This window comes from Protopterus annectens, chromosome 1.part1, assembly GCF_019279795.1.
Source record: "Protopterus annectens isolate FY-2018-M chromosome 1.part1, PAN1.0, whole genome shotgun sequence".
Classification (NCBI taxonomy): Eukaryota; Metazoa; Chordata; order Ceratodontiformes; family Protopteridae; genus Protopterus; species Protopterus annectens.
The window spans coordinates 348521551-348545383 of record NC_056726.1 but is presented as its reverse complement, the minus strand read 5'-3'; positions in this window follow the sequence as shown (position 1 = coordinate 348545383).

The following is a 23833-nucleotide window of genomic DNA, read 5'->3' as shown; positions in this document are numbered from 1 at the left end:
TCATTCTTTGACTTAGGAATGGTTTCCATTCCTGTCATGGTTCTAGAAACCCAAAAGACTTGGAGAAATTAAAACCGTGAGAAACCACTGGTGTGAAATGCCCTTCCTTTCTTTTATTTTCTTGTTACAGTTAAAAAAAAAAACAGCATCAATTTACTGATTCCCACAATCCAGTAGGTCAGGGGTATGTTTTATATTATAACCATTACCATTTTATCTGAATTATTAATGGTGTTTTTTTTTTTTTGCCCTGTTTTAGCAAACTTCTATTACATATTGCAAATAGCCAATAGTATGGTTATATTTTACCAGAAAAGGTGATACATTTATAACACTATACTGCTAAAAAAAAGTTTATGCAATTGTCACACTCTTAATTTTCCACCTTGCAGATAAGGCACTGTTTCACATTGTTTTATGCTGTCTTTGGTCAATGCATGGACAATAGCGATTTACTGCTTTATTTACTGAAATATGTTTTGTAGTATTTGAATTCAGCAGTATTTCTTAATATTGCTTGATACTGTTCTCTGTACACCTTCCTCAGTGTCTGCTTTCTACCACCACCCTCCCAACACACACTCACACACTTTTGGAGCTGTTTCTTGCCCATTACTTTCTGCTTATTTTTTTAAACATTTTATCTCCCACAGGTTATAAACTTTTTTCTGCTCTGAGTAAACTTGTCAGGAAAAGAGGTAACAGGACATGCTGGAGAGATAGATATGTCTCCCAGAGATTGACACTCCTCTGGAACAAATTCCCAATTCATGTAAAACTGAGCTCCTCAATGACCCAATTTAAGCGTAACTCAGACAACTGGATAGGCGACCATAAATTTACCCTGGGGGTGTCACTTCTGTCCCTCTTGAATAAGGGCAGTCAGTGCTGATCATAGACTTGCATTGCAAATATAGACCATACAACTTGGTCAATAATGGAACAAGAGTATAACATGGCTAGGCTTATAAGGGCCCTGGGGCCAATAGCCTAGTAACCTCCTATGAACCTATGAACCTATCCCATCTCTCCTGCGGCTATCCTACCTCAGTAAAGTGTGTCATGCATCTACTTTTCCAGGACTAAGATATGATCTGTCACTTTACCTTTGTGTGTTTGGCTTTGCTACACCCTTTTTAAAAGGGCATGTACTCCTCGCTTTATTAGCAGGCTTCTTTCAAGCAAACAAATCCCCCCTTTTAAGTATCCATTAGTACTGCATTCTCTCTTCCAGGAAACATGGTCTGTGGTCTGGCTGCATCTCTTCCGCTGCATGTTGCACCTTCATTGATCACACCCATTTAGCTATTGGACAAAGGCCTTCTTACTGCAGCCATATTTATAGACCTTACCAGAGTCTTTGACCTAATTGACCACCCAGTCATATTTAACCACCTCACTGACATTGGGATAAGCCCTGACACCATCCCCTGGTTCCAACATTATCTGTCCAAGTGACATTCTTCAGTAAATTTTAAGAACAGTGTATCAGCCATCACTCCCCTAATCTCTGAAGGCTCCATACTGGCCCCTCTTCTTGTCTCCACTTTTATAAATAAGCTCACACTCAACCTTTCCCAACTTTCAATCTTACTATATGCCGATGACATGGTTATCTTCTGCTTCAACCACACAACCCACTCAATTCAAAATGATTTACAAAAATATTTGCTTACCATCATTAACTGGCTCAACTGCTGCTGCTGCAAAAAAAAAAAAAAAACTATAAATGAACTCCCGAAAAACTAAAACTATGTTCTATAGAACCTCCACTAAAAGGCAAAAAAAAAAAAAACAACTCACTTCTTATTTTTGACCACCATAATAATGCCATTGAGCATGTTAACACCTTCAGGTACCTAGGAGTTTGCAAATAAAACCAGATGTCCAGAAAAAAGTTCAGCTCTGAATACTCACATTGAATAGTAAAATAAAAACATGGTGCCGAGCCAACACAGCTGTACTTAAAATGCACTTTATTAAAACAAACAGCAAGAGTGGAGTAAGCGCTTTCACGATTTACCAAATCTCTTCATCAGACTGCATTACAATAGGGGTGAATTCTACTTAAACATATATTAACCAATCAGCTTGCACTCTCACTTAAAACAAAATTGACATAACAAATATATATGGAAGTATACCTCTTAAAAGACACTAATTTAAATAACCAAAATCAATAAAAATAAATACCTTATATTTAATGTACATATAAAAAACATTTCTCTTCTCTATTTAATAAACATTTAAAACCTGTGAACATGACCTCATTGTGCATAAATTCTATAAAACATATAACTGTGCACAAAAAATACATATAAGTACGAGATTAATAATTAATGTCATAATGATCGTGCTAATAAAAAAGGTTTTAGGGAAACTACATAACTGATCCCTGGTAGCTTACCTGCATTTAAGTATAAAATCCATTTTTGCTCTGCTGTTTCTGTCTTATTTCTCAAGTATTCACCGCTGGCACTTTCATCTATCACTTCTAATACAAAAAAATTAAATTCATGTTGTGCCCCTTCTCAGTTCACATGTTGTGCTAGAGCACTAGTGTCTTTATTATTCTTGATGTCCCTAATGTGTTATAAAATTTGCTCCTTAAAGGACCTATTAGTTTTTCCTATATAAAAAACATATACCTGGCAGAAGCTGAAATAAACTACATTCTTCTTGACAACCATAACAATGCCATTGAGCACATTAACACCTTCAGGTACCTAGGAGTTTGGTCTGATACCTTACTTAACTTCCACCATCCTCTCAAAAACACACAGAAAAAAGATAAACTCCCTACTCTTATGGGCCAACAAAATCTCCTCTTTCCTCTCACACTCAAAAAGAAATGGTATTAGCAAAGGGATTATTCTTGTCCAACTTGAGTACTGCCTACTTCTTGTAGCATCTACCTCCAAAAGATACTCCACCACCATCCAAATAATCTCCATCTCCATCTTCCACTTCATTACCCTTTCCTCAAAGTCACTAGCCAAAGCCAAATGGCTGCCGGTTCAGCAATAAGCCAATCGACTCCTTGGGTCCCAACTTTTCGGGTTCCTGAAAGAAAACTTCTGCCTTCTCTTAACTTACTTAGATAGCATCCATCATATAACCTTAGAGCTCATAGCCACTCAAGGCTTCTTTTGCAAGCAGCTAAAACTAGATATAAGTGCTCTAACCACTCCCTTTCTACCCTTGGAAGCAAGTCTGGATAGATCTTTCCTGAAATCGTAAAGACCTTTCTAACTACTCCTCCTTTCAGGTACAACTTAAAGAACATTTTATTGCAATAGTTGCTTCAGGTCACATAGCCTAGTCTCCCTGATCTCCAGTATATACTACCAACCATTTTCACTGCAGCATCTCTTCTCTAACATGTCACTATTAAAACTGATGTAAATGTTGTATATAGTGCTTTCTGTTGACTGCCTTCTTATATCACATTTTTTATTGTATATTAATTATTCCATGTTTTTTTAGCATCCTCTTTTATTGTACAAATTATTTTTATTTTTTCCAGTTGATGTGTGTTCACATTCTGAGCTGAGGCTGAAATTAGTCCAATGAGATCAGTGCTCTACCCCAGTTAATAAATTGTATAAATATAAATATCATCTCTGTAACACAACTTCACTAGTTGTAGCAGACTTTCTTTCTGCTGCACCACATTTTAACTGTATAAAAATGGGAAATGCTGCAGCAAGTTGCATGCGTTAATTATGGCTACTGTGCAGGGTCAGCCTTGTGTATTAAGTCACTGTTTTGCATATGTTATGTTATTTTGCCATGTACTTGCTTATACCATTTTCATTTCCTAAATGTACTGGGTAGTGGTTATAGGAGATCCAGATGGACCAGTCCACCTACCAAATGATTAAATATACCAGTCAGTCACCCTCCACCTAACTCACACACTCACTCCTCTTTAAGGCCTCTTTTACCACATAAGACATTATGGTAGCTGGAATCTGAACATAGCGCTGGCAGGCTGATGATGTCAGTGCTTTCCATAGCTCTGCACCATGTTCATCTTTCACATCCTATAACATATATTTCATGGTAGCATTTTGCTGTCCATGTTCATTTTTTCCAATAATTATCCAGATAAGTGCCCTAAAAGTGTGACCTTGCTGTGTTCACATTTGTTCCCCTAAAATCAGTGATAAATATCTGGTAGTATAATGGAACTCACACCATAGTTTGTTGGTGGGTAATTCAGCTACAAATTGCCCCGAGTAGCTGCTTAACACTGCATTTATCATGCTACTATGGCATGGTTTACTTTTTCTTTGAGTCAGAGAGAGTGCCCAGAGAATGGGAAGAAGTATATATAACCATGGTATTTAATTTTCTGCATAGCCTGCTAGTGGTTGTGTGGTTGGGGAATCTGACTTGTTTGTTTGTTTGTTTGTGTCTTTCGGCTTTTTCCCGGTTAGGGGTCGCCACAGCGGAACTCCGGTCTGCTAATGATTGGCAGTAGAGTTTTACGTGCTGGCTTGCTGGGCCTAATGCACAACCTTCAACGAAGGAACGCCCGTTCATGCATGCCGCCACACAGAAGACGCTCTAACTGAGGATCAAACAGGCAACGTCTAACTGTGAGGCGACAACGCTACCGCAGCACCACCACCGCAGTCTGACTTGTAAGGAATTTATTTGTATAAACATGGTAGTAAAGAAAGGGAAAGAGAAACAACATGTGAAGCCTGCACTTTCTTTAAATAGAAAAGCAATCAACAAGGGGTATCGAACTATTAGACCAATAGAAACTGGTATGTGCATGTGTGTGTGTGTGTGTGTGTGTGTGTGTGTGTGTGTGTGTGTGTGTGTGTGTGTGTGTGTGTGTGTGTGTATTCATGTTCACACTTATGTTTGTAATGCGTTAATGTTTGTAGCATACCACCTTTGTTTTTTGGGTTGTTTTTTTAGTATTTTACCTTTCCGATATGTACTGTTTTAATAAAAATAGTTTTGTAAACCTTATTTAAACTTCTGCTATGCTTCAATGTGACACTGTTTCCTCATAGCTCATTAACTGTTTTTTTTTGTTTTGTTTTGTTTTTACTAAAGCAACTAAAGCAAAATGAACAAAATAAGTGAGATGAACACTTGCAGAACTATAAAAAATACAAATGATAATGTAACATTTGTGCTGTGATTTGTGGTTTTTAAAATTGGTAAAAAAAATATTTTACAGATGATTGTAAAGGACCGGGATATGATGAGGGTGTTGCAGAATAGATAAGATAAGCTAGATGCAACACCTTGTACAAGATTAAAATAAATAAATAAAAAATAGAAATGCATTTTTTTTCAGTTTGGAGTTGCCAGCATCTTAAAAATATCATTCATCAAGAGAAATCACATAATACTATTCATCTGAGACAAGGCCTCATAAAGATCTGAAGAAGCGTGTCTTAGCACACGTGAAAGCGTTTGTCTGTTTATATTAAATATTTCATCCATTTATTGTGGTGGTCAGCTTCCAATTTGTTTCTACACATTTGCTCATAAAAATACCAATGACTGTACTAACAATAGTTGTACCATTTGCCAGGAGTATTACCTGCTACCCTTTTCATAAATAGCCCTGTAGTGCAAAGTACAGGATAGCAATATGACCACCCAAAAAGCCAGTGTTGAATTTCAGTATGCTTTCTTGCTGGCCAAGCAACTGCAAGCCTCTTTTTGGGTTTGTATGCAGTGCTTTTCATGCATACATTCATACACCTTCCATTATCTGAAGCAAATGTCACTCTGTCCATGCCATCTCTTAGGTTCTCGGTATACAATCCTGACTGGTAAAACTCATTTATAATTTTTTAATGGTAAGGTTCTTGCCTATTGCTGGCCATTAGTTTATCCTAAGTTACATCAGCCTCCTCATTAACCTGGCGACTCTCTTTCTTTCTTTCTTTCTTTCTTTCTTTCTTTCTTTCTTTCTTTCTTTCTTTCTTTCTTTCTTTCTTTTGCAGTGGGCATTGCTATACATATTATAATAGCTCAGTGCTCTGTATGTCCTATGTGAAATCTGACTTCTGTCCTTATATTCAGAATCATCTGACTGTTAGGCATGCAGTCCCCCCAGCAAACATCAGTTTAACAGACAAAAAACAAAAGGCACACACAGTTTATTTACACACCTCCATTAGAAGCACACATATTATACACTCATATACAGAAATATGCCTTAACACACACACACACAAAACTGCACGCATACAAGCACAGGAACATATACAAGCACACCCACACAGATGCACACTCACATACATGTATGCACTTTCACACACACACACACACACACACACACACACACACACACACACACACACACAAAACTGCACGCATACAAGCACAGGCACATATACGAGCACACCCACCTAGATGCACACTCACATACATGTATACATTTTCACGCACACACACACACACACACACACACACACACACACACACACACACACACGCACACACACATACACACTCTGCTACTTAAGCAAATAAAATGCCTCCTTGCTGTTTTACTTGCCACCCCCCCCCCACCAAATGGGATAGTAAAGAAGCACTCGCTCCAACTTGCCCCCCCCTCCACCAAATGGGATAGCAAAGAAGCACTCGCTCCATATCTAAGCCAGCAATCAGTATTATTCCATTGGAATGAGTGCAGCTAGCGGCTAACTAAGGGGTGTATTAATGATGTACATCCAGAGTAGTGTGGGAGCAGAAATTAAACTAGGAGCTGTGGTCTATAAAAATGATTTGAAACAGGATTCTTTTACAGATGTGCTCAGTTCTTTGCTTTCACTGCCACTGTGTATTACAGGTAACATAAAAGGAACTAGATCTTGCAGACCTGGGTTTGATTCTTAAAAGATCCATATGCATACTATATAACACTTTATAACTCTAGACAAGTCACCTAACTAGAATAAAGCCCTTAGGTAGACCCTAAAAAGGATTCATGACAGTAATCCTTGTATTCAAAAAACAAACAGCAGATAAATGCATTTTTTGCTTTGATGAATTATTGCTGTCATCTGACTCTGTGGGTTTGATGTCACTGTTTTTTTTAAATAGTGCAAACATCTGTTATTTTTAAGTAAGACAAGGGTGCCACAGCTGTTTTTTCTTGTCATATGCTCTGGCAGTAGAAAAGAGCTGGCCTTGACTTACCCACAAGCAGGATTTAATGGCAAAGCATATGTTTTATTCTTGCCTGTGGCATGAATTTTTTTCCATGATTAGTGTCTAATTTTGCTCCTAGCAGAACAGCGCTTGGCTGGGTATCAGCCTGTGTGTTTTGTTATATTCAGTGGAAAATACTCTTTATTGTGTCTCACTGCTAAAACTGAGTTTGGAATCTGTTTACTCATTATTCATGAGAATAACTTGACATATCGGTAAGGATAAGCTGCTGTTGTGTTTTCTATCAGATATGTAATCATTGCTAAAGTAGTTTTTGAGCATCCTTGAATCTAAAAAAGTAGACCAAAAGCCAAGCTTCAAATAAAAACTGATGTTTTTCTAGCATGTCTTCCAGCTATATTCTGTCAAATCATTTACAGGGGTATACAATTTGTAATTTTCCATTACAGTGACCCCAGCCATAATTCTTTAATTCAGAGGGCATGTTGAAATGTTTTTAATTCTATTTTTGGTGTCCCATTGTTTCATCTGACTTCATGCTTTAATTATTACCATAACCCATTGTTATGCCTTGCAGTAACCGCATAGCATTACCTATTCTGAGGAAGGAGGGCACAGACAGGGAGCAGGATGATTAGGGTCATATTTTGAATGACATGGAATGTTTTTCTTTATTTGCTGCTGTTTCTCCTCACCATTTGTGCAGAATATCAAACATCAGTGCAAACATGCATATACTTCATGCTCAAACAAGAATCCCCTGCATAAAACCAATATTATTAGGAAAGAACTATGTTGCATCAAGCACAAAAAACAAAATACAATCCACACGCCCACAACCCCTTTTTACATGGGTTCAGGGTGCCCCTTCAACACTGACAGTAATGTAGAGCAAAGGTTTACACCAACAGATGGCTAACCCTGCTGTGATAGTTCTTCCACAACACACACACACACACACACACACACACACACACACACACACACACACACACACACACACCTATGGCCAATTTACAGTGTCCAGTCCAGTTACTGTATGTCTTTGGAATATGGGAGGAAACCAGAGAACCTGGAGGAGACATGCAGACTCAACACAGAAGGCATCCCAGCTAAAAGTCAAACTGGGGAACCTCTTGCTAAGAGGCAACAATGCCGCTGAGCCACCCAGAAACAGTGCTGAAGAAAAAAAAAACAGAAGTTGGCCCAGGTTTCCAGATATTCCACAACTCTGTAAAAAATAAAATTAAATACAACTGTATTACTAACCATTAATGCTAAGGGGTGGACCACCTCCATCTTCTATGTGTAGAGCTGTACCTTCTATGCTTGAGCATCTTTTATATTCCTACTCTGACACCATTCTACATGGAAGAAAGAGAATAACTTGCATTGCAGTAAAATGGAACAATTTCCATTTTCTAACGTTGTGTGAACTTGGTGTAAGAATATAAAAGTAGCTGTAGTATGCAAAGGCAATCCCCCCCCCCCCCCCATATAGAATGCAAGTGATGGTGCCCTATCTGAAGTCTGGGACTCGAAAATGGAAGTCCTGAAACTGAATAATTAAGCATGATCCTGCAGGTCAAATAGTGAGGTGGGATACTTGATTTTACCCACACTGCCACACACACACCACTGCTATGTATACTATACAGACTCAAAGAGCTTTGTACCTGGAGAAGAGGAAAGAAGGAATTCTCCAAAATACAGCAATTTTGGACTTTCCCCCAAGACAGCTAAATTTTTTGGAATTTCAGACAGTGGGAAACCCAAGGAGACAGAAAATTATGTGTAATAATGGAACACAGACATCATATTGAAATCACTGCTAAATTTATAGTTCAGTCTATGTAAGGGTACAGCCAAACATATATAATGTACACCATAAATTTACTTATTTTGAGATTGACATTAGCTGGAATTAACATGTTAAAATAGTCCCAACAAACTTATTATGGTTTTATTTTATTCATTTACAAATGTTTATAACTTTACCTTTTTCAGAATTCCTGGTTAGCTAAATATGTTTTGCCTAAACAGTCAATCACAGGATTTTTTTCTGTATTGAAAAGTATAATACCCAAACGTCATTATATATGATTCGGCATAAAGTTCCAAAAAGCCTGCTTATGCTCCTGATTCTATAAAAAGAATATTTTCACCACTTCATATAAACTAACATAGAAATAAAAAGTCATGCTGGTTCAGTTTTATATCTTACTATACATTAGTTACATAGAAAATAGAATATTTGCAAATCATATTAAACTTTTTTGCTTTTTATCTCATGTAACACATTGCACAAATATAGTACAACTGCTATGGTTTTGCATCCCATTTAATTTTATAGTTTTCAATGAGTTTTTAAATTGTTCCATGAAGAAATGAAGATTGGTTTCTTGTTGGTCTTTTTAAATATGTCGCAACCTGTTGATATCTTGATGCAGCAATAGATTCAGGCTTCTACGTTCAGTTTTATGAGTCATTTGTGTTTGTATGTATGCTTGTGTTTGTGCGGGTGTGTATACGTGTGTGTGTGTGTGTGTGTGTGTGTTTGTGTGTGTGTGTGTGTGTGTGTGTGTGTGTGTATGTGTGTGTGTGTGTGTGTGTGGTGTGTGTGTATGAGCGTGTGTGCGCGTGCGTGTGTATGTGCATGCGTGCGTGCGGGTGTATGTGTGTGGGTTTCACATCTCACAGCTCAGCCTTAAGAGAGTTTTGAATTTAAAATGGGAATCTTCAAACAAGACCTCAATTTTATTCTTGGGATTCCTAGGACAACTATTAGGAATGTTGTGTGTTTCTATCACTGTACCTGCTGTCTTCCAACATTCTCCATTAAAGGATATATAAGTGGTAGACAGTTCCAATCTCTTCCTCATGTAGGAGACTGAGTCAATGGTCTTCATCCCCCCTCGCAGTAGTCCCACCAGAATGCTAATCTAACCCAGGTTACTAGTAATATGCGCAGATAGATATTTGACCCCATGCCACTGTGGTACATGGGGCAATTTTTTAATTTTTGCCACCATTATTTTTATGAATGCTGACTAACCATGAAGTGGTTTGATGATTCCAGCATTCTTATTTGAAAAAGAAAAATGTGTGACTTGTGTGGTACCATTTTCCTAAGCATATGAAAGAAACCCATTCTGTTTTATTTTTAGTAGGTAGATTGGGCCTAAGAAGTCTTTCCAGCTATGGTCTTGGTTGAAAGAAATCAAAAGTAAAACAAAAGCAATGTGCATATACATTTATTTATTTATCCTTTGTTGACCCAGTTAGTACCACTAGGCTAGTAGCCTCCTATCAGGGAAGACCCGCGGTGGTATTTAAACGATAAGGAGAAATGTGGCCAAAGTTCTGGGAATTTCCCTTACTCATTTGCAAGCAATGATGTTGTTTGTTGAAAGACTTACTGCCTCTGGTCTGGCCATGGAGGCTGTTCGGAAAGGTAGGAAGAAGTATGGTGAGTGTTGAGTTCAGAGGAGATGGCTGGAAATAAAGTTAAACAAGAAATTGGAGAAGCCTGTTCGAATGTGAAGGAAATAATTCCTTTGCAAAAAGAAATGATAATAGAAGTTGAGGTGTGCAAAGGAGTAAAGATAGGGAATCGCCAAACTCTGAATCCTACACACTTTGGTTTTGTGAAGGGTAGATCATGCCTGCTCAACTTGATTGACTTCTTTGAGTCAGTCACCAGAGCTGTGGATGAAGGCAAGGTGGTTCATACAGTCTACCTTCATCTGGCCAAGGCCTTTGATATCATTCCCCACTCGGGAAGCATAGAAAAACTCACTAAGCTAGGCATCAACCCCTATATCACAAGGTGGGTTGCAAACTGGCACACAAATAGAACCCACAGTGTGAAAGTAGCTGACTCCAAGTCAGACTGTCGACGAGTCATGAGTGGAGTCCCACAGGGTTCAGACTTGGGTCTTCTCCTGTTTGGTATCTACTTCTCTGAAGTCCAGGCCAACACGAAGGGACTCTGGCTGACAAAATTCACAGACAATTGCAAGTTGGGAGCTATTATTTACTCCCCAAGTGATGTTGACATCCTACAGAAAAGCCTCAATGAGACCAACGACTGGTGTCAGAACCATAGCCTTAAGCTCATTTCCAAAAAATGTGTCGTCATTCCCCTTGAGAAAAACCCAGTTCCCTTGAATTACCACATCGATGGTAGTCCACTGAACACAGAAGGCGTTATAAGAGATCTAGGAATACAGGTTGACAGCAAGCTCTCTTTTGACCACTACATTGCCACTGTGGTCAGAAAGTCCTTCTATGTAGCATATCTCATTACAAAGGGTTTAGCATCCAGGAAGAAAGAGGTCATTGTCTCCCTCTACTCTTCCCTTATTAGGCCATTCATCGAGTACAATGCTCCATTTGGCATGTACCTCACTAGACACCTGCAACAACTGGAGAGGCCGCAAAAGTACCTCACAAAGAGGATCCTAGGCCTTAAACACTTGTCCTATTTGGACAGACTCAAAAAACTCCAACTATTCTCTGTCTCATATCGCCTACTTAGAGGCAATCTCTGCTTGACTTACAAAGCCATGTCTGACCCATCTCTGTTAGAAATGCTACATCTAAAAAAATCCCAATCCCTCCATACTACATACTCCAGTGACTTCAACCTCATTACCGCAATCAACGGAACACGCTGAAGGGACAGGTTCATAACCATGAGACTGCCCATGCTATGGAATAGACTTCCCATACATGTCAAGCAGAGCACCTCACTGGCCCTCTTCAAGAGAAATCTTGATGAGTGGATGGGAAATAGAAAATTCACTCTGGGGATAACTCCAGTGGCTCTACTTGACAGAGGCACTAGGAACTAAGGTTGGGTGGTACGATGCCAGGGCAATCCTATGGGCTAAGCTTGTAAAGGCTCCAGGGCCATTAGCCTAGTACACACATATGAACCTATGAAGAAGCAGTCTGAGAAAGAAGAAACAAACCAGAAGAGAGATAAAGGTCATCATACCTTTACAAGATTCAGAGATCTTGTTCAGGAATGATTATTTAAAGGAGAAAGTGAGTCACATACAAGATGTATTATTACAACCCCCCAATCTGGAGGGTTCCATGATATATATTTAAATAACTTAATAAATCAAAGTGAACTAGAGAGTGATAAAGCTGCATTGCAGGGGGATAATATAACTAGAATACAGGAAGAAGAGGTGGAAGATATTAGAAGAGAGGAGAAGAAGAAGTCATATGCAGAGATGGTGAAAGAAGGGAAAAAGAAAGGAGAAAAGAAAGTAGATTTGGGAAAGAAATTTTTAGTAAGAATAAGCAGTAAGAAAAAGAAAGAACTCAAGAGGTATGACATTTGGGATAATATAATTTCACCTTTGGGCATTTCACCTAAAGAGGTAAAAGCATTTATGTACATTAATAGACATACATTTTGTGACATTCTTTTTGATTCAGGTCAATATATGGAGAAATTTTGAAAAACAGTATGAAGTAAAGAAAAATTGCAATCTGTGGAATTCATACATTATACAAGCATTTAATAGAGAGACAAAAAAGAGAATTTATGTGCAGTTCTGAACTGCAGTTGAAAAATAAGTATTAAAAGACTTTAAAGACTGCATGTAAAGATGTTATGGACATTACAAAAATGTATGTGAATAGAGGTTTATGGAATGGGGGTTGGAATGTGGTATTATACTGGAAATGGAAAATGAAAAATAGTACATATTCCAATTATGATAAATGTAGAAGGAAACAAAAGTACTGTGAAATACTGGGGACAACCAAAGACATGTATCTTTTGTTTCAAGAATGATCATTTAATTAGCAGTTGTGACAAAAGAAAATGTTTTATTTGTGGTAAAGTAGGGCATGAAGCTAAAAAATGTAAAATAAAATGTGTAAAATGTGAAAAAAACAGTCATTTATGGATGGACTGTAAAGAAAATACAGAAAATAAAAAAGAAAGCAGTGAAATGTATGAGAAAGATAAAAAAGAGCACAAGAACCAATATAGAAGTAAATCAAGAAAATGAGCAAGAAGAACAAAAATGGCAGAGGAGAATGGAGAAGATGAAAAAAGAAAACATAAAATGAGAGAAAAAGAAAGGGAGGGAGAAATGATAAAACCGAGTGAAGAAGAAGATATGAATTGGAAAATGATTAAGGGAAAGAAAAATTCTGTTGGGAAAAGGGCAAAATATAGAAAACAGAAGTTTAAGTGTGTGGGTATGACAGAAAATAAAAAAGGTAAAGATAGAAGAAAAATGGAATAAATAGTGGAAGAAGGAAGCTGACAATTATAGCTATAAATGTGAATAATATAAATAATATCAGAAGAAGGCTAGATGTATTGAAATAGTAAGAAATCCAAAAGGGAGGTCTCCACACTATTTTATTAAACCAGTGTAGAGCTTTCATCCAAAGACTGGACTTCATCAGAATCCCATTAAAGTAAAAATGCATGGTTTTATACCATAATAGCAGTCACATGGAGGTGATGTCCCAGAAGTGACCCTTTAGAAAATCTGCCCTTGAGATGTTCCGAAAGACTGAGGAACCAGATGGCATGGAACTCAGGGGCACAACAGTGAAGGAACAACAATTAATTTTAGTCCAATGAAAAACAGTGAAATTCAGTTCTGGTTTAACCAAACAATCCAAAAGAAAGAAAATAAAACCAGTGAAGAAAAATCCACTTTAATAATAGTAGAACTTCAGTAAGCGCGTTCGTCTTAAAATGAAGTGAATACAATTATAAAACATTTAAATAACCAATTAATAAGTCACATGACAGGTTTTCTGAGTGTTTTAACCCTTTTGCATTTCAAAAACATAATGAACTGCTCCCTATTATTCAAGCCTGGAAAATGGCATGCATTTAATTTTACCTGCCACTTATATTCAAGCCATCCTAATTCATCTTCAGGGTTAAAGGCATAATTCCACATCTTTTAAAGCTTCTAAAACTAAGAACTTAAAATCAACCTTACAGTTTCCAGATTTAAAATGCTTAGCTAATGCATTCTTTCCATCCCCTATAGAAATGGCATATGTTCATACATTCTCTTCTCAGATTCTTCGAGTACTTCAGCTGGAACTGCTGAAAACAGACCTGTAAACAGGCAAGGTCAATTGGAACCTACCAATACTTCACCCCAACCCGTTTTTTTATCAGCAAAACAACGGCCAAACAAGAACATGGGCTCAAGTGACTTCCACGAACATCAAAGGGCATTATGCCAAAAATCAGAATCCAAAAAACTGGAGGAGAAACTACTTCAAAAGGAAGACCTAGATACTGTATGTTTTAAGATAGTTAATCTATCTAAACATTACCGAACTGCAATTGAATGTTTGACTTTAAGCAAAGGTTGGAATTTCGCTCCTTCCAACCAAGCCAACAAGATGGATACTATCAATAGTTTAAGGGATTATGTAAAGCAGCTAAACTTTAAATTCATTTTCAAAAATCAAGCTTTATTAGTGACAAGTTTGTGAAGCCTAGTATTTATAATCCACCTTTAAAGAAATAATTAGATTTATTTTTAAATATGTGTTTAGTTCAAATTTTATAAATGCTTGATAAAAAAACATCCTTCAGGTATTATAATATGACTTGTGAAGAAAGGACTGCTTTCTATGCTTTAAAGAATGATGAAAGTATACTCATTTTTAAAGCAGACAAAGGGGGAGCTTTGGTCATAATAGAGAAAATTATGAGTTTGAAATGCTTAAGTTGTCTGACAAAGATTTTTTATGACAAAGCTTCTTTTAGAGAAGTAAAAACAAATGTTATTCTTTTATAAATTCTATGACTGAAGAATGGTTCTGCACATGAAAAATAACAGAAGCTACAAGAAAGTATTTTATAATTGATAACCCTAAAATTAGCCGGATTTTTGGAATTCCAGAAATTCATAAGGATTTGAATAGCCCTCCCTTAAGGACAATAGTTTCCAGTGATAACAGCAAAACTGAGAGTATGGCCATTTATGTTGACAAGCACTTACAGCAAGTTGTAGTTAAGAACAAAACTTATATTAAAGACACTTTTGATTTTATCAACAAACTTAAAGATCTCAAAATTGGCTTGTTAGTCACTTTAGACATCAAATCATTCTATACAGTCATACCAAACAAAGAAGGTATGGACACAGTTAGGTTAGAACTGATAAGATCTAAAATGTTTTCCAGTAATATGGTGTCTCTTTTGATGAAATTGTTGGATATTATTTTGAGTTACAATTTCTTTAGTTTCAAAAATCAATTCTTTAGAAAAACTAATGTAGTAGCTATGGGGGCAGCAATGGCCCCAATTATGCAAAGTTATTTATGAATGGATAGGAAACCACCCATATTCTTGATAGTGTCTACATGGACAAAATAGTCACCATGTTTTGTTTTATTGATGACCTGTTTTTGGTTTGGAGAGGGATGGATACTACTTTGAAAAGTTTTACAGCCATTTTAAATAATGTATGTAGCTATTTGAAATGTACTTACCAGTACAACCAAGTTTCTATTAATTTTTTAGATGTGTGTGTTTTTAAGGTAGAGGAAAGACCTGCCACCAAAATTTACAAAAAAAGAAGTTCAGAACAATTCATATTTGCATTTTGGTAGTATGCATTCTTATAAAAACCAAAATAAACTTAGCCAAAGGTCAACTGATGAGAATCAGTGAGTTAACTGTTAGTGAGGAGGATTATGCAACATAAAGCAATAATTTTTGTGACAAATTACAAAATAGGGGTTATCCTCATAGTTTGGTTCTTAATATTAAGTCTATGGTCACACAGCAAAGAAGTGCAACTACATCTAAAACACAAAAAATCTAACTAATGACCATAAAATTAGAATACCTGTAAAAAATAATTTGGATTCCAGTGTTATAAAAGATATAACAACCAACAATTGGAATCTTTTTAGAGGCGCTCATGATATTACAGAAGTTATCGGTAATAAACCTCTTTTTACACAAAGAAGGGCCAAAAGCTTTAAGAACTTTTTTTTTTTAAAAAATTGAATTTGCCCAAGGTTAGGAACAAATGGAAAGGCATGATCAAATGTTACAGTTGCAACATGTGCAATTTTTTGTACACCGAAGAGACACACAATTATTAACAAAATGAAAATTTGTATTAATGAAACATTCTCTTGCAAGTCTAAATTTGTGGTTTATTTAGTATTCTGCACAACATGTAAATGTTATTACATTGGAAGAACAACAAGTGACTTAAACGAGAATGTATGAACATAAGTATGCCATTTCTATAGGGGATGAAAAGAATGCATTAGCTAAGCATTTTAAATCTGGAAACTGTAAGGTTGATTTTAAGTTCTTAGTTTTAAAAGATTTAAAAGATGTGGAATTATGCTTTAACCCTGAAGACAAATTAAGATGGCTTGAATATAAGTGGCAGGTAAAATTAAATGCATGTCATTTTCTGGGATTGAATAATAGGGAGCAGTTCATTATGTTTTTGAAATGCAAAGGGTTAAAACACTGAGCAAGCCTGTCATGTGACTTATTAATTGGTTATTTAAATGTTTTGTAATTGTATTCACTTCAGTCTGAAGAAGTCTTTTTTAAGACAAAAGTGCTTACTGAAGTTCTGCTATTATTAAAGTGGATTTTTCTTCACTGGTTTTATTTTCTTTCTTTAACAATTCATTTTAGGACAACTCATACCAGACAGTGAGGAGGAGGAAGAACCCTCGATGGAACCAGCAATAGACCATTGTGAAATCATTTTCAATAGTGCTGGTGATTTTGAAATCTACAACTATAGTATGGCAGCTATTACAAGAGCATAGGCAGAACTATTTGAAAAAGGTTTGACATTTGTGCTAGACAGGAAGGCCAACATTGATGAAAGTTTAATACTGTTAAAGGTATTTACTAGGAAGCTTAATTTTTCAGTTTTTATTTTAAAAATGAAGAAGGTATTGATGTAACTGCTGAAAATGTATGTAAAAGACCCAGTGTTTTTAACCCCTTTTTGCACCCAATGGTTTCAATTTAAAAAAATATGAATTTGAGATTAGGATGGTATTAAAGAACTCATTCCCTCATGGTTAAAACTCTAAGCTTAGTCCAACTGAGTGGGAAGTCTTCAATGCATGTATAAGGAACAGTTTAGCCAGAGTGATGAAACCTTACAAAGGTGGGGGCTAGTCATCAAAAACAGGAAGGATTACATCAACAAAGAGTCTAAATTACAATGTCAAAATGCTGTAACATTGAACACCTAAACATCAGCAAGTATTCAGCAAAATGCACTTCCGCAATTCACTGAATAATTAAAGGGCAAAGAAATACTTGCCCTGCAACCCAATGGAACTAAATTTACCTAAACCAAACCCACCCATGTTCATAGGTTCATAGGTTGGTACTAGGCTATTGTCCCTAGGGCCTATACAAGCCTAGCCATAACAATTCCCTGGCTATTTCTTCCCACACTATTTACTTCCCTGAACCCCTGTCTAGCAGGGTGACTGATATGATCCCTGGGGTGAATTTCCTTTCTCCCATCCAATCATCAAGGTTCCTTTTGAAGAGGACCAAAGAGGCGCTCTGCTTGACATGTATGGGCAGTCTATTCCAGAGTCTGGGGAGTCTCTGGGTCAGGAACCTATCCCTCCAGCATGTTTTGTTTATTGTGATGACAAGGTTTAGATCACTGGAGCATGTGGCTCTGAGGGATTGGGATTTCTTTAAGTGTAGCATGTCCAACAGCTCTGGGTTTGACATGGCCTTGTATGTTAAGCAGAGATCGCCTCAGAGTAGACGATATGCGACAGAGTATAGCTGGAGTTTTTTAAGGTGGTCAGCATAGGGCATCTGCTTTAGGCCTGTGATTCTTTTAGTGAGATATTTCTGTGGCCTTTCCAGTTGTTGCAGATGTCTTGAGAGGTACATACCAAATGGGGTGTTGTATTCTATAATGGGTCTAATGAGGAAGAGTACAGTGGGACAATGACCTCCTTTTTTCTGGATGAAAAGCCCTTAGTGATGAGGTGTGCCACATAGAAGGATTTCCTGACTGTTGTGGCAATGTGGCTATTGAAGGTGAGACCACTGTCCACCTGTGTCCCTAAGTCTCTTATCACACTTTCAGTGTTTAGTGTACTGCCACCTATGTGGTAATTCACGGGTACATGTTTTTTTCCAAAGGGGATAACTATACATTTCTTAGCATTGAACTTGAACCCATGGCTCTGGAACCAAGCATCTGCTTCTGTAAGGCCTTTTTGTAGAGTATCCACATAATTTGGGGATTCAGTAATGGCTTCCAGTTTGCAGTCATCTGCGAACTTTGTCAGCCAGAATCCCTTAGTGTTGGCCTGTACTTCCGAGATGTAGATACCAAACAAGAGAGGTCCCAGGACCGAACCTTGAGGTACTCCACTTGTCACTTGTCTGGAGTTGGATTTGGAGTCAGCTACTTTTACAGTGTGGGTCCTGTCAGTAAGCCAGTTCGCAACCCGAGTGACGTAGGGATTAATGCCCAGCTTAGTAAGCTTATCTATGATTCCAGAGTGAGGGATGGTGGCAAAGGCCTTGGTGAGGTCCAGATAGGCTGTGGGGGGCAGGGCCTCACACACCCCCTGATGTGGAGGGATGTGCCCCCCACACACCCCCTAACTAAATATGCTAACTCTGAGATTGCACTACAGTGGAGAGAAAATGGCAAAATTTTGTAGTTGGCCATCTACATCTTTTCTCTTTAGACAATAAGTGAATCATGGAAGTGGATAAAAATATATATATAAATGATATATAGCAAAGACATTTAAAAAGAATAACATAGAAGGAAAACACAAGTTGAAAATTAAAAAAAATAATAACTAAAGAGAATAATGAATGGTTAGAGAAAAAATAGCTATGAAAGAAATGAATAATGTGTTAAAGGAAGAAAATGTATAATCAGCCACAGGATTGGATGGAACTGAATACTATATGTATAAAGATATGAGAGATTGGTAGAAAAAGTATTTAATGAAAATATTAAATCAATGGTTAGAGAAATGTATGGAAGAAAAAGAAATATATATTGGAACTATGGAATTTATATGGAAGAAAAGAAAAAAATGAAGATATAAAGAACTGGAGACAGTGTTAAATAATCCAAACTATGAAATATTTATAAAAATAATAGAGAAAAGATTATAAAATCAAATAGATAAAATACTTGAAGGAACAATATTTGGAAAAAAGGGGAAAGGAAGTCAAGAATTACTGATGATAATGACAGAAATAGATGATACTGCAGTGTTATAAGTACTGCATTTTAGTTTTTCTGCTTATTTATTTGTTTCATTAAATATTGTGTTAAAGATAGTACTGGGTTTTATTTTTCTGTGTATTTATTTGCTTCACTGAATATTGTGATCTCTCTGTCTCTCTACAGTAAGTGGGAGTTATTATTCTCACTCCATTGATATTTGGTGTTGAACTCTTAGCCTAGAGGGTTTCTCTATACTTATAAGTCTTAGTCACTTATCTCTGAATTTATTTCTACTGAATAGTTGAATATTTGAGCTGTTTGCTGGCTGTTATATACCCACATCAACTTTATTACAAGCTGAGATAAGTACAAACTTGCAGTGTTATAAGATAGTACTGCATTTTATTTTTTTCTGATTATTTGTTTCATTTAATATTGTGTTAAAGATAGTACTGCATTTTATTTTTCTGTGTATTTATTTGCTTTACTTAATATTGTGATCTCTCTGTCTCTCTGGAGTTAGATCCCCCCATTCTTGTTGTGGTAGTAATCGTGGTAGCTTTGGAATTGCCCACAGCTCCTGTAAATTTGTGTTTGAGCACTCCTCCTGGGTCCATCTCATTTGCTCACTCCACTGAGTACAGTGAGATCATATTTTGATTTCAGACACTCCTACCAGTCCCATCTGTTCAGCTCTATCCCAGGTCTATCCCAATCTAGTGTCATTAGCTCATTCTACCTAATACAGAGGGAACATTTGAGTAGGCCAACCCACTTAGGCCCTTAACCTTGAAGTATCTTCTGTTTCTCCTTTCTCCCTTTCCATTTTACTTTGTGTTCTGACTGAGTGTGCTTCTCAGATGATAAGTATATTTTTGGCACTTTTTAACTGATCAGGGTTGAATTAAACAATAATTGAATTCAGTTCAGAATACAGTTTGAATAAATTGTTTTAATACTGCTACACACGCAAGTGTGCTAGCTTGCACTGCACTTATATTGTTTTGAGTGCTGTTTTAGCTGTTTTTCTATAACAAAAATAAATAATTCTAAGCTTGTTCCCTGCCTTTCCTGTAACTAGTCTAGTCCAGTTACAGATTTGCTGTATCCAGGACTGTTTGTAAGCCTTCCTGTGTTGAAGGAAAGCCTTCTAGCTTATCAGTGGGAGTGGTAAGCAATAGATAGCCTATCTACCACAGGAGTGTTTTTTGGCCCAGAAATTGTAGTTTATTGGCTGTTTGGGCAGCTTTTCCATCTCTTTCAACTTTCTGGTCTAAAAGCCTGCATTTGCGCTTGTTTCCCACCTTTCCTGTAGCTAATCTAGTCCAGATACAGTTTTGCTATATCCAGAACTGTTTGTAAGCTTTTGAGCCCCCAAGCCTTTCTGTGTTGAGGGAAGCCTTCTAGCTTATCAGTGGAAGTGGTAAGCACTAGATAGCCTCTCTACCACAAAAGGAGCAATGTCTGGCCCATAAACTGTAGTTTATAGGCCGTTTGAGCATGTTTTCTATCTCCTTCAACTTTCTGGTTTAAAAGCCCATACTTGCATTTGTTTCCCACATTTCCTATAACTAGACTAGTCCAGATAAAGATTTGCTATATTGAAGACTATTTGTAAGCTTCTGAGCCCCCAAGCTTCTTTGTGTTGGAGACAAGCCTTCTAGCTTGTCAGTGGAAGTGATAAGCACTAGGTAGCCTATCTACCACAAGATGAGTGGTTTCTGGCCAGAAATTGTAGTTTATTGGCCATTTGGGCAGTTTGTTTCCATCTCCTTCAACTTTCAAAAAACCCGTGTTTGCACTTTTCTTGCCTTTCCTGTAACTAGTCTAGTCCAGATACAGACTTGCTGTATCCAGGACTGTATGTAAGCTTCTGAGTCCCCCAAGCCTTTCTGTGTTGAAGGAAACCTTCTAGCTTATAAGTGAGAGTGTTAAGCACTAGATAGTCCATCTAGAAATTGCAGTTTGCTGGCTGTTTCAGCACTTTGTTTCCATTTATTTCAACTTTCTGGCTTAAAAGCCCACATTTGTGCTTGTTTCCCACCTTTTCTATAACTAGTTTAGTCCAGATACAGATTTGCTGTATCCAAGACTATTTGTAAGCTTCTGAGTTCCCCAAGCCTCTCTGTGTCTCAGGGAAGTCTTCTAGCTTGTCCAGTGAGAGTGGTAATTACTAGGTAGCCTATCTACCACAAGAGGAGTGGTTTCTGACCCAGAAATTGTAGTTTATTGGACATTTGGGCAGTTTTTTCCATCTCCTTCAACTTTCTGATCTAAAAGCCTGTGTTTGTGCTTTTCCTGCCTTTCCTGTAACTAGTCTAATCCAGATACAGATTTTCTGTATCCAGGACTGTATGTAAGCTTCTGAGCCCCCCAAGTCTCTCTGTGTTGGAGAGAAGCCTTCTAGCTTATCAGTGGGAGCGGTAAGCACTAGGTAGCCTATCTACCACAAGAGGAATGTTTTTTGGCCCAGAATTTGTAGTTTATTGGCCGCTTGGGAATTTTTCCATATCGTTCAACTTTCTGGTTTTAAAGCCTGCGTTGCACTTGTTTCCCACCTTTCCTGTAACTAGTCTAGTCCAGATACAGATTTGCTGTATCCAGAACTGTTTGTAAGCTTCTGAGAGGTGCCAAAGTCTACTCTTCAATTTTTACCTTAGATCTGCTCATTCTCTCCTCTCCTGCACTTTTACTAGCTTATTAGTCTAGCACTTTACCATACCAGATTTCTTGTTACAATTATTGTAACACACAAAAGTGCTACCAACACTAAACATTCTACTAGGAAACAGCTCCAGTACTTATTACTAATGCCCACCCCTCCAGGCATGTCTAAAGGTCAGTTCCCTGTGCTTTCTCCTGTTAACCTTGTTAACTTGGGCATCCTGAGGCAATGTAGCAACTGCCTTATGTACACCGACAACCCTCTCCTCTTACCTCCCAACACTCAGACTTGCAAGAGATGCACTTATATATATCCAAATATGAAGCCAAATACTCTCCAGCCAAGACTGGAATAGCTGGTCAAGAGGAGAAGGTCAACACTTGCACCACACCACATGGGACAGATAGCCCTCCAGAACACACACCAGCACTGCCTTCACATAAAAACCCAAACCACACACCCACCTTTGTGGAGGCTCTCAATAACAATCTACCCAAACAGCAGAGACGTCCAAGGCAGAGACACACTCAACTACCACAACACAACACTAATCACGAGACACATAACTCTCCTAAACAGTGTGCCACTCAACCAAAGCTCCTAAGGCAAAACAGCATGCCCAGCACACTAGTTATACGTGACTCAATAGTGAGGCACACTGATCCCACTCACTAGGTTAAATAAGAAGAAAGTAACAGTCAGCTGCCTGTCAGGTGCCAAGATCCACTATATAACGTATACACTCAGGTCCCTCAACAACAGGTACAAATATGACTCTGTCATTGTACATGTGGGTGTGAATGACCTGAGATGTACCTCCCTGGACTACATGAAAAGAGACATGGAGGAGCTTTCAGATTATGTAGCCCAGGTAGGTATGACCCTAGCCCTGAGCAGCATCCTATCAGTACCCAGAATGATACCACAGTACAACCAGAAAATTACTGATTTCAACAACTGACTAAGTTTCTGGTGTCATTCTATGGGGATCCAGTATCTGTCTGCCTGGGATGATATAATTGCTGTATATATTTTGCTGTACACGTATTCTGCCTTATCCACCCTGCTAATAACTGTAGATCTGTTTAATCTTATTTTCCTTCCCACTAGCTACCTCCTTACTTTAAGCACTAGTAGAAGATAAAATGTATATTAACTTGCTACTAATGAACATTGTTTTTCACTTTGTCTTTTTCTGTCCTCCAGCTTTCTTGCTCTGAATCTTTCCCCTGTGTCTCTGCCTGGGTGAATAACTGGGCCTAACCAAGCTGAACTCCCCATTGCCAAAGCAATACTCCCTGCTGCTTCAACTCCCTTTTTGAGGAAAAGTGTACCTAGAGACTTTAGAAAGACATTAAGAAAGTATGTACTTCTGCTAAACCAGAATTCTGTACTCTTACTCTGCTAGCTGTAGTAATACATTCCCTGTCAGGAATGCCAGCAGCCTAACCCCTCCACTGTTTTTTGTCCTCCATACCTCTCTCAGCTCTTTGTTCTGTTGCTCCCCTCTTCCCCTGTTTTATCAGCCCTAGCATGCCCTGGTGAGCCATTGCTTTCTGCATAGTCCACTACAGGGCACCCCCTTTTCCATTGAAATAAGACTAAATTCTACCTAAACCTCTCCACTGAATTCAATATTTAAACATACAAACTTAAAGTAGAAATATAAACTTATTTTAATATTTCTCTCCTTTCTGCTCCACAGCTTACACATCTCTGTCCCTCTCTCTTCACCTAATACCTTAGCCCACTCTTCCAGCCTTATCTAGGCCACCACCAC